Raw genomic sequence first — 9,440 nt, forward strand, 5'->3', positions numbered from 1 at the left:
AGAGACTCAACATACACCAAATACCATGAATAACATTTTTCGAAGCACTAGATTACAATATTCCATGCACTTGCAGTTCAAATTTGAATTATATATAAAAATTCAACATAATCAAATTAATCAACCAAATATAACAAAAAACTAGAAAAAGCACCAAATTTGAACATGAAGTTGTAAACAATGTAGGCGGGCCCAACAAAAAATTTGGGGTCAAAAAAACAAAAAAAAATTAAAAATTTGCCGAGTGCCAGGGGTACTCAGCAAAGAATTTTTTAAAAGAAAATTTTCAAAAATGGTTAAAAAGTCTTTGCCGAGGGCCTAACGATAATGCCCTCGGCAAAGATTAATGGCAGGGGATGGACGTCGTGTCAGGCGGTGTTGCCAAGGACCGGCCCTCGGCAAAGAATTATTGTTGCCGTGTGCTTGTCTTTGCCGAGGGTCTGGCCCTCGGCAAAGAGTCTTTGCCGAGGGCTGTTCTTTGCCGAGGACCAAACCCTCGGCAAAGACTCTTTGTCGAGGGCCAGACCCTCGGCAAAGACTTTTTGCCGAGTGCCTGAGCATTTTTCTTCGGCAAATCCTCAGGTCCTCGGCAAAGATGCTCTGTCCGGTAGTGACAGGTGGAAAAACCTAGCCATAGGAATGGGGCGTGAGACAATGTGGTGGCCGCAGCCGGCGCTGCTCCTCGTTTTGGCCGCGCGGCTGGCCACCGTCGCCGTCGTCGTGGTGCGAGGCGAGCCCCAGGTGCCGTGCTACTTCGTGTTCGGGGACTCGCTCGTGGACAACGGGAACAACAACGACATCGCGTCGCTGGCGCGGGCCAACTACCCGCCCTACGGCATCGACTTCGCCGGTGGCGCCACCGGGCGTTTCAGCAACGGCCTCACCACCGTCGACGCTATATGTAAGCTCTCACTGTGTATTCTATCCCCTTTCTTGTTTGCTTCGTTAAGTTCGTTCGTATCTATCGATCGAGCTGCATGGTTTTAGTTGTTGCGTAACACTGGTTTTATATTAGCACGCTTTGAAAATGAAGTAATACGTCCATTCAGATATCGTTGTCAATTGTCATGCCAATATTAGTTAGTTCCATGATGCCGACGCATCATCTATTCGTGTGTCGTTTTTCAGCTCGGCTTCTGGGCTTCGACGATTACATCCCCGCGTATGCCGGCGCGAGCGGCGATCAGCAGCTCCTCACCGGCGTCAACGTCGCCTCCGCCGCAGCCGGGATTCGTGACGAGACCGGCCAGCAACTGGTACTGGTACGCACGCATTACTAAGCATGTGTTTTCCATTCGTAGTACGTGATGTTAGGTTTGATCTCCCACCAGTTAGACCCAACGGTCTTTTGGGCCTTGTTCTCGCGCTCTGATCGGGGGCGCCCAACCCTACATGGTTGGTGGGCCCCCGTCGCGCAGCGCTATAAAGGAAAGGTGGGGGCCAGGGCTCGCAGTACGAGGTTCACCGCGCCGCCAGTCACCCCACCGACATCCTAACCCTAGACCCAATCTTGAGAAGGAGCGCAGCCAGCGACGGGAAGCACCACCGACGCACACGCCGCCGCCGAGGACGCCACAGCGCCGACTCCCTCTCCACCGAACGTCACTGCCGGTGCGCAGATGGCGTCCGTCAACGAAACCCCGGCCGGAGCTTCGACCACTACGGCTTTCGATGGTTTGCTACCTATCACCCCCTTTCTCTTTGTCTCTCTGTGAATCCCGAACACCTATTCCTATGCTAAATATCCCGATCTGATGAACATGACTAAAAAGAAAACTAACAATGGTACCAGAGCCACGGTTCGACAAGAAATCAGATTGGAGAAGTGAAACCGACCGATCTAATGCGGATCGAGAAAGAAAATAGAAAACCGAACCCTAAGACCTAACCCTAATTCCCCAAATCAAATCGGAAGAAGGGAAAAGGGGAGGGTCGGATTCCGAGACCCCTAGACACAAATCCGGAAGAAAGAAAGAATGGTCGAAACCCTAACCCTAACCCCAGTTTTCCCATTCGGATGAACAAAAAAAGGAAGAAATCAAATCGGTCACCCTAACCCTAACATGAATCAAGAATGGGGTCCTACCTGGGCCCTCATCCCGCCGGCGGCATCCCCACTGCGTGGGACAAAGAACGAGCGGTCGGCCCTCGTCGAGAGAAAGAGACCGCCGCCGTGCGGTACTTCCCCGTACCCGCACCGGCGTGCGAGATGAAGCCGAGGCCACCCTTCGTGGCGCGGGAGAAGAAGCCGAGCCGGGGGCGCTGGCTCGCTGGGCTCGGCCAAGGAAGCGCCGCGGCCAGGCCGCTCGACGGCGGCGTGCTCACCCGTTGGGGAGCACGCGCGCCGGTGAGGGGGACGGCGACGGCGCAAAGGCCCGCTCGCTCGTCGCTCCTTCGCTCTCGGTTGTGGCTTGCTGCTGCGGCTGAAGAGAGAGAGAGAGAGCGGCGAAGAAGAAGAGAGAGAGAGAGAGAGAGCAAGAGCCGAATGACCTAGGGTTTCCACGGCACCGGCGCGGCGTTGGTTTTGATCCGGCCGAAGATGGCGCGCGACCGTCCGATCAAAACCAACGGCCACGGATCCTCGGGCCGTCGCCGGCCCAGGCGTGTGTGAGCGCGCGCGGCGCTTTGCCGGCCCAGGCCCAGGTTGCGGCCTGGGTGCGGCCTGCGCACGCGGGGACAGCTGGGCCGAGCCGGTTTTCAGCGCGTCTTGAGCCGCGCTGGGCTGAAATAAAAGAAGGAAGAAAGAAAAAATTTTCTTATTATTTTCCAGGAGCAATTTTAAATACATATTTTTGATGAATTTGAATGATTTTGACATAATTTTCTGTGCAAATTTTATCCAACGATATTTTGCTCAGAAAACAGTGAATTTTTTAGTGCTTCTGGAAAATAATAATATGAAAAGATTATTAATGTTTCCGCTGTGCATGATAATTATTGTTCTCTTTGATTAAATTTGAACCAACAGGATAATTTAATTTTAAGATAAATGAATTTCTGATAATTTTGATACGATTATGATATTGTTATTTTATGACCAACGTTGTTAATAACAATATTATAATTTTTGATCCATGAGAAATTGTGCATTAATTTTACTTCCGCCCAACGGTGATATAAAATGTTTGCATGGATGAATTATAAGTTTTAATTTGACCAACGTTGAGTTAAAGTATAAAATTTTATGTATAAATGTTTCTTACTTACTTTGGTGTGATTTCAGGAGGCAAATGCATTGTGAACATTGCCAACATCCCGACACTCAACGGAACCAATCACCATATATGGCGGGAGAAGTATGAATTGGAACTTGCGTTGGGAGAGGTCGATTTTGCCATCACCTCACCGTGTCCTACTGAGCCAAAGGACCCGGTGAGAGATGACAATGAATCTGACACTGATTTCGCTGCTCGAAAGCGTGATCATGCTGAAATAAGAATAAAATATGACCTTGAACATAGGCAATGGACTCTCTCCAACCGCAAGTGTCTGTTGGTAGCCAAAGCCATCATAGAAGAACAGATAAGGGGCACAATCCCTGAATGTGCTACTGCCAAAAAATATCTTGAGAAAATCAAGAGTCAGTTTACTGGGTCTACCAAGGCCACAGCAAGTTCACTGATTAAGAAGCTTGCGAATGAGAAATTCACTGGTGGTAGCATAAGAGAGCATATTTTGAAAATGAACACTATGGCATCTAAGCTAAAAGAAATAAATTTGAAGGAGGAGGATTTCCTGATTCATTTGATTTTTGCTTCTTTGCCAAAAGAATATGACACCTTCATTGTGAACTACAATATACAGCCTAAAAGATGGGGCATAGAAAGACTCATCTCAATGTGTGCTCAAGAAGATGAGAGGATAAAGTCCTCATAAGGTGAATCTGCTCATTTTGTGAAGGACAACAAAAGAAAAAACTTTAATGGCAAGAATTCTAAACTACAAGGAAAACAGGGATAAGACCTCTTCCTCCAGTTCACAGGGAAAGAAACCCTAGGATTCTGAGAATCAGCAGTATGGTGGAGCTGAAAAAGATCAGTGCAAGCACTGCTTCAAGAAGGGACACTACAAGAGGGATTGTCCAGACTTTCTAAAATCTCTGCTAAAGAAAGGTGATGAATTTATTACATTTGTAGATAAATCCCTGTATGTATGTTATGACAAATCCACTTGGTGGGTTGATTCAGGAGCAACTACTCATGTTGCAAATTCTTTACAGGGGTTAAGTGGAACGAGAACCTTGCAAAGAGGAGAAAGAACGATTAAAGTTGCAAGTAGAGTGCAAGCCAATGTTGAAGCCATTGGAGATTTTTCTTTAGAATTGAATAATGGTTTTGTACTTAGACTTAAAGAAGTACTTTATGTTCCCTCTTTGCGTAGAAATTTGATAAGTGTTTCGAAACTTGATGATGATGGAATTGATTGCCATTTTGGTGATGGCAAGTGTAAGATACTGGTTAATAATAAATGTGTTGGTCTTGCCTTCTGACAAGACAAGCTTTATTTATTATCTCTTGCTGAGAATGCGAACAATGTATGTGATGAGAATGTGAATGATTCCCCATATGCGGATATAACTAAGAAGCGGAAGAGAATTGATAATGTCTCTTTGAAATTATGGCATTGTCGCTTAGGCCATATTTCGAGGGGGAGAATGGAACGATTGGTTAAGGAATCAATTCTCTCGCACTTAGAATTTTCAGATTTAGAACAATGTATTGATTGCATAAAAGGAAAGTATGTCAAGAAAATTAAGAAAGATGACAAACGAAGCACATGAATTTTAGAAATAATCTACACAGACATATGTGGTCCTTTTTTTGTGAAAAGTGTGGATGGTTATGACTCGCTTATAACATTCACAGACGACTATTCTCGTTATGGTAATATTTATCCAATTAAAGAAAGATCGGAAGCATTGGATAAATTCAAAATATTTAAAGCTGAAGTTGAAAATCAGCACAATAAGAAAATCAAGATAGTACGATCAGACTGAGGTGGAGAGTACTATGGGCGACATACCCCATATGGCCAAATTCCTAGACCATTCGCAAGGTTCCTATAGGAAAATGGCATAGTTGCTCAGTACTCCACACCGGGGGAGCCTCAGCAGAATAGAGTGGCTGAAAGACATAACCATACCTTGATGGATATGGTAAGAAGCATGATGAGTTACTCCACATTACCGATTAGTTTATGGATGGAGGCACTGAAAACCACCATTTACATACTTAATCGAGTACCAAGTAAATCGGTGCCTAAAACACCATATGAATTATGGATAGGAAGGGAACCCTCACTTAACCATTTGCGTGTGTGGGGCTATCCAACTGAGGCAAAAGTGTTTAACCCAAACATAGGAAAGTTAGACTCCAAGACAGTCAGCTGCTATTTTATTGGCTATCCAGAAAGATCGAAAGGATATCGCTTCTATTGTCCTGACAGACATACGAAGATTCTAGAAACAAGACACGCTGTGTTCTTGGAGGATAACATGATCAGGGGGAGCATGGTAGCACGAGAAATCAGCCTACAAGAGAAGCGGGTACATGTACCCACTCCGATGGTTGAAGAACCATTCTTCACGCTACCTGCTGCTGTTGCACCGACAGTGCAGGACACTGTAGTGCCAACACCTGTTGCAAGTTCTCCCGTGGCGACAATGAATGAACATGAGGAACCTGTCCTTGAGGAACCTATCCTTGAGGAACCTATAGAACCAAATGTTGCACATGAGGAAGAACAACAACAGCCCAATATGGAACAAGTGCCGGAGGCACCTAGAAGGTCTCAAAGAATAAGAAGATCAGCTATTACTAACGACTATGAAGTTTATGAAACAGAAGAATGTCAGATGGGGGATGATCCCACCTTATTTGAAGAAGCCATGAGAAGCGACCACTCATCAAAGTGGCTTAAGGCCATGGAAGATGAATTAAAATCAATGAGTACCAATAAAGTTTGGGACTTAAAAAATATTCCTAAAGGAGCTAAAACAGTAGGCTGTAAATGGGTCTACAAAACGAAATATGACTCCCAAGGGAATATAGAAAGATTTAAAGCGCGACTTGTGGCGAAAGGCTTCACGCAAAGAGAAGGGATTGATTACAATGAGCCGTTTTCTCCAGTCTCATATAAAGATTCCTTCAGAATTATAATGGCACTTGTAGCCCACTATGATTTGGAGTTACATCAAATGAATGTAAAGACGGCTTTCCTAAACGGAGATTTGGAAGAAAATGTTTATATGGCACAACCGAAAGGTTTTGTCGTAAAAGGAAAGGAAAATATGGGATGCCGCCTGAAGAAATCAATCTACGGATTGAAGCAAGCTTCAAGACAGTGGTATTTGAAGTTTGATAGAACGATAAAAGGTTTTGGGTTTGAAGAAAATGTTGAGGACAATTGCGTTTATGCAAAGTTCAGGAATGGAAAGTACATATTCCTAATTTTGTATGTGGATGATATCTTACTTGCTAGTAGTGATATCAATCTACTAATGGAAACGAAGAAATTCTTGTCCTCAAACTTTGATATGAAAGATCTCGGTGAGGCCTCGTTCGTTTTGGGAATAGAGATTCACCGAGACAGGAGAAAAGGGGTTCTAGGATTATCGCAAAAGGCATACATAGAAAAGGTACTGAAGAAATTTAGTATGCATGCGTGCAGTCCTTCACCTGCTCGTATAGTCAAGGGCGATAGATTTGGGGAACATCAGTGTCCCAAGAACCAATGTGAAATTGACCGAATGAAAGCGGTACCGTATGCTTCAGCTGTTGGAAGTTTACAATATGCTCAAGTGTGTACACGCCCTGACTTAGCTTTTGTTACCGGGTTACTTGGCAGATATCAAAAGAATCCAGGAATTGAACATTGGAAATTAGTGAAGAAAGTCCTACGTTATTTGCAAGGTACGAAAGGCCTCATGCTTACGTATAGAAGATCTGACTCCCTGCAGATAGAGGGGTATTCAGATTCTGATTATGCGGGAGATGAAAGAAAATCCACGTTAGGATATGTATTTACTCTCGCAGGAGGGGCTATATCGTGGAAAAGCTCCAAACAAACCGTAACTACATCCTCGACAATGTATGCCGAGTTTGTAGCATGCTATGAGGCAACAGGGCAGGTGAATTGGCTTAAGAAATTCATATCCGGATTGAAAGTAATTGATGATATAAATGAACCACTAAGATTGTATTATGATAACAATCCAGCGGTACAGTACGCTCACAACAATAGGTCAAGTGGTGCTGTCAAACACATTGACATAAAGTACTATGTTGTGAAAGATAAAGTTCGGGATCATATAATAAATCTTGAGCATATAAGTACAGAGAAAATGCTCGCGGGTCCGCTCACAAAGGGCTTACCACCCAACGTGTTCAGAGAACATGTAGCCGGCATGGGTTTAAGGGAAAGCCTATGATTCCCGAACATACGAAGAGCCCAAAGAAAGTTTATATTTTAAAACGGAGAAGTGTATTGTGGCTGTTAGTCTAACGGCACTAATTGCTGTGACAATGTGATAGTTCTATGCACTAATCTGTGATGAAAAGGATGGAAGCAAGAAAAATATGAATTGAAAGTTTTGAGTATGAAATTAAGGAACGAAGAATAGATGAGAGATCAAGGGGGAGAATGTTAGGTTTGATCTCCCACCAGTTAGGCCCAACGGCATTTTGGGCCTTGTTCTCGCGCCCTGATCGGGGGCGTCCAACCCTACATGGTTGGTGGGCCCCCGTCGCGCAGCGCTATAAAGGAAAGGTGGGGGCCGGGGCTCGCAGTACGAGGTTCACCGCGCCGCCAGTCACCCCACCGACATCCTAACCCTAGACCCGATCTTGAGAAGGGGCGCTGCCAGCGACGGGAAGCACCACCGACGCTGGCAACGCCACCCCGACGCACACGCCGCCGCCGAGGACGCCACAGCGCCGACTCCCTCTCCACCGAACGTCGCTGCCGGCGCGCAGATGACGTCCGTCAACGAAACTCTGGCCGGAGCTTCGACCACTACGGCTTTCGATGGTTTGCTACCTATCACCCCCTTTCTCTCTGTCTCTCTGTGAATTCCGAACACCTATTCCTATGCTAAATATCCCGATCTGATGAACATGACTAAAAAAACTAACACGTGATCCTAGGCTCCTGACGCACACGGACCATGCCATGGCCACAGGGGCAACGGATGAGCTTCGGCGGGCAGCTGCAGAACTACCAGTTGGCGGTGCAGCAGCTGGTGAGCATCCTGGGCGACGAGGACTCCACGGCCAACCACCTGAGCCAGTGCATCTTCACGGTGGGCATGGGCAGCAACGACTACCTCAACAACTACTTCATGCCGGCGGTCTACTCCACCAGCCAGCAGTACACGCCGGCGCAGTACACGCCGACGTGCTCATGGGCCAGTACGCGCAGCAGCTCCGGACGCTATACAGCTACGGGGCCAGGAAGGTGGCGCTGATGGGCGTGGGGCAGGTCGGGTGCAGCCCCAACAAGCTGGCGCAGCACAGCGCCGACGGCGCCACCTGCGTGCCGGAGATCAACGGCGCCATCGACATCTTCAACCGCAAGCTCGTCGCGCTCGTCGACCAGTTCAACGCGCTGCCGGGGGGCGCACTTCACCTACATCAACGTGTACGGGATCTTCGAGGACATCCTGAGAGCCCCAGGGTCGCACGGTACGTATATGCACGTGTTTGAGTGGACACCAAACCAAAGGACAGCTACTCAGTGAGACTGCGAGTATCCCGTCCTGATCGATCGAGCTCTGCTGGGTTTGTGTTTGTGCAGGTCTGACGGTGACGAACCGAGGGTGCTGCGGCGTCGGGCGGAACAACGGGCAGGTGACGTGCCTGCCGTTCCAGACGCCGTGCGCCAACAGGAACGAGTACCTCTTCTGGGACGCCTTCCACCCCACGGAGGCGGCCAACGTCCTCGTCGGTCGGAGGGCGTACAGCGCGGCGCAGCCGTCCGACGTCCACCCCGTGGATCTGCGCACGCTCGCTCAGCTCTAGTTCGTTGTATGGATGTCCATGTCGGTCACGTGAAGACCAGCAAAGCTTAAAAGCGTCTTCCTCTTTATTCTTTGTTTCACCTTCTGGCCTCCTCGTGATTGTATTGTGCACCACTCGCAAAAGGGTTGTATGGTCTCTATCCATCTGAATATATATATATATTTTCTGTAGCTAGCCATAGAATAACTTATTCTATGGTCACTTTGAGTTACGATAGTTACTATGCTAATTTACGAGACTGCAATAACTCCTTACTAAGTGATTTACTATAACATTATGGTAAATATCACCATGAGTTGTAGTAGCACAAATATCGTAAATGCATATTCATGTTATCGTAAATCACTTAGTAAAGAGTTATCGTAAATCGGTACAAACATTATCGTAAATCATGGTGGCTATAGATTAAGTTATTCTATGGCC

The 9,440-nt window shown here is 46.8% G+C and overlaps 1 pseudogene; it reads left to right on the top strand.

Annotated features, from left to right (window-relative positions):
* Window positions 1-639: 639 nt before the first annotated feature.
* LOC136452973 (GDSL esterase/lipase At5g45670-like) lies at window positions 640-9,134 on the top strand (annotated as a pseudogene).
* Window positions 9,135-9,440: the final 306 nt, after the last annotated feature.

Source organism: Miscanthus floridulus, chromosome 5 (genome assembly GCF_019320115.1).
Source record: "Miscanthus floridulus cultivar M001 chromosome 5, ASM1932011v1, whole genome shotgun sequence".
In the NCBI taxonomy this organism is placed as follows: domain Eukaryota; kingdom Viridiplantae; phylum Streptophyta; class Magnoliopsida; order Poales; family Poaceae; genus Miscanthus; species Miscanthus floridulus.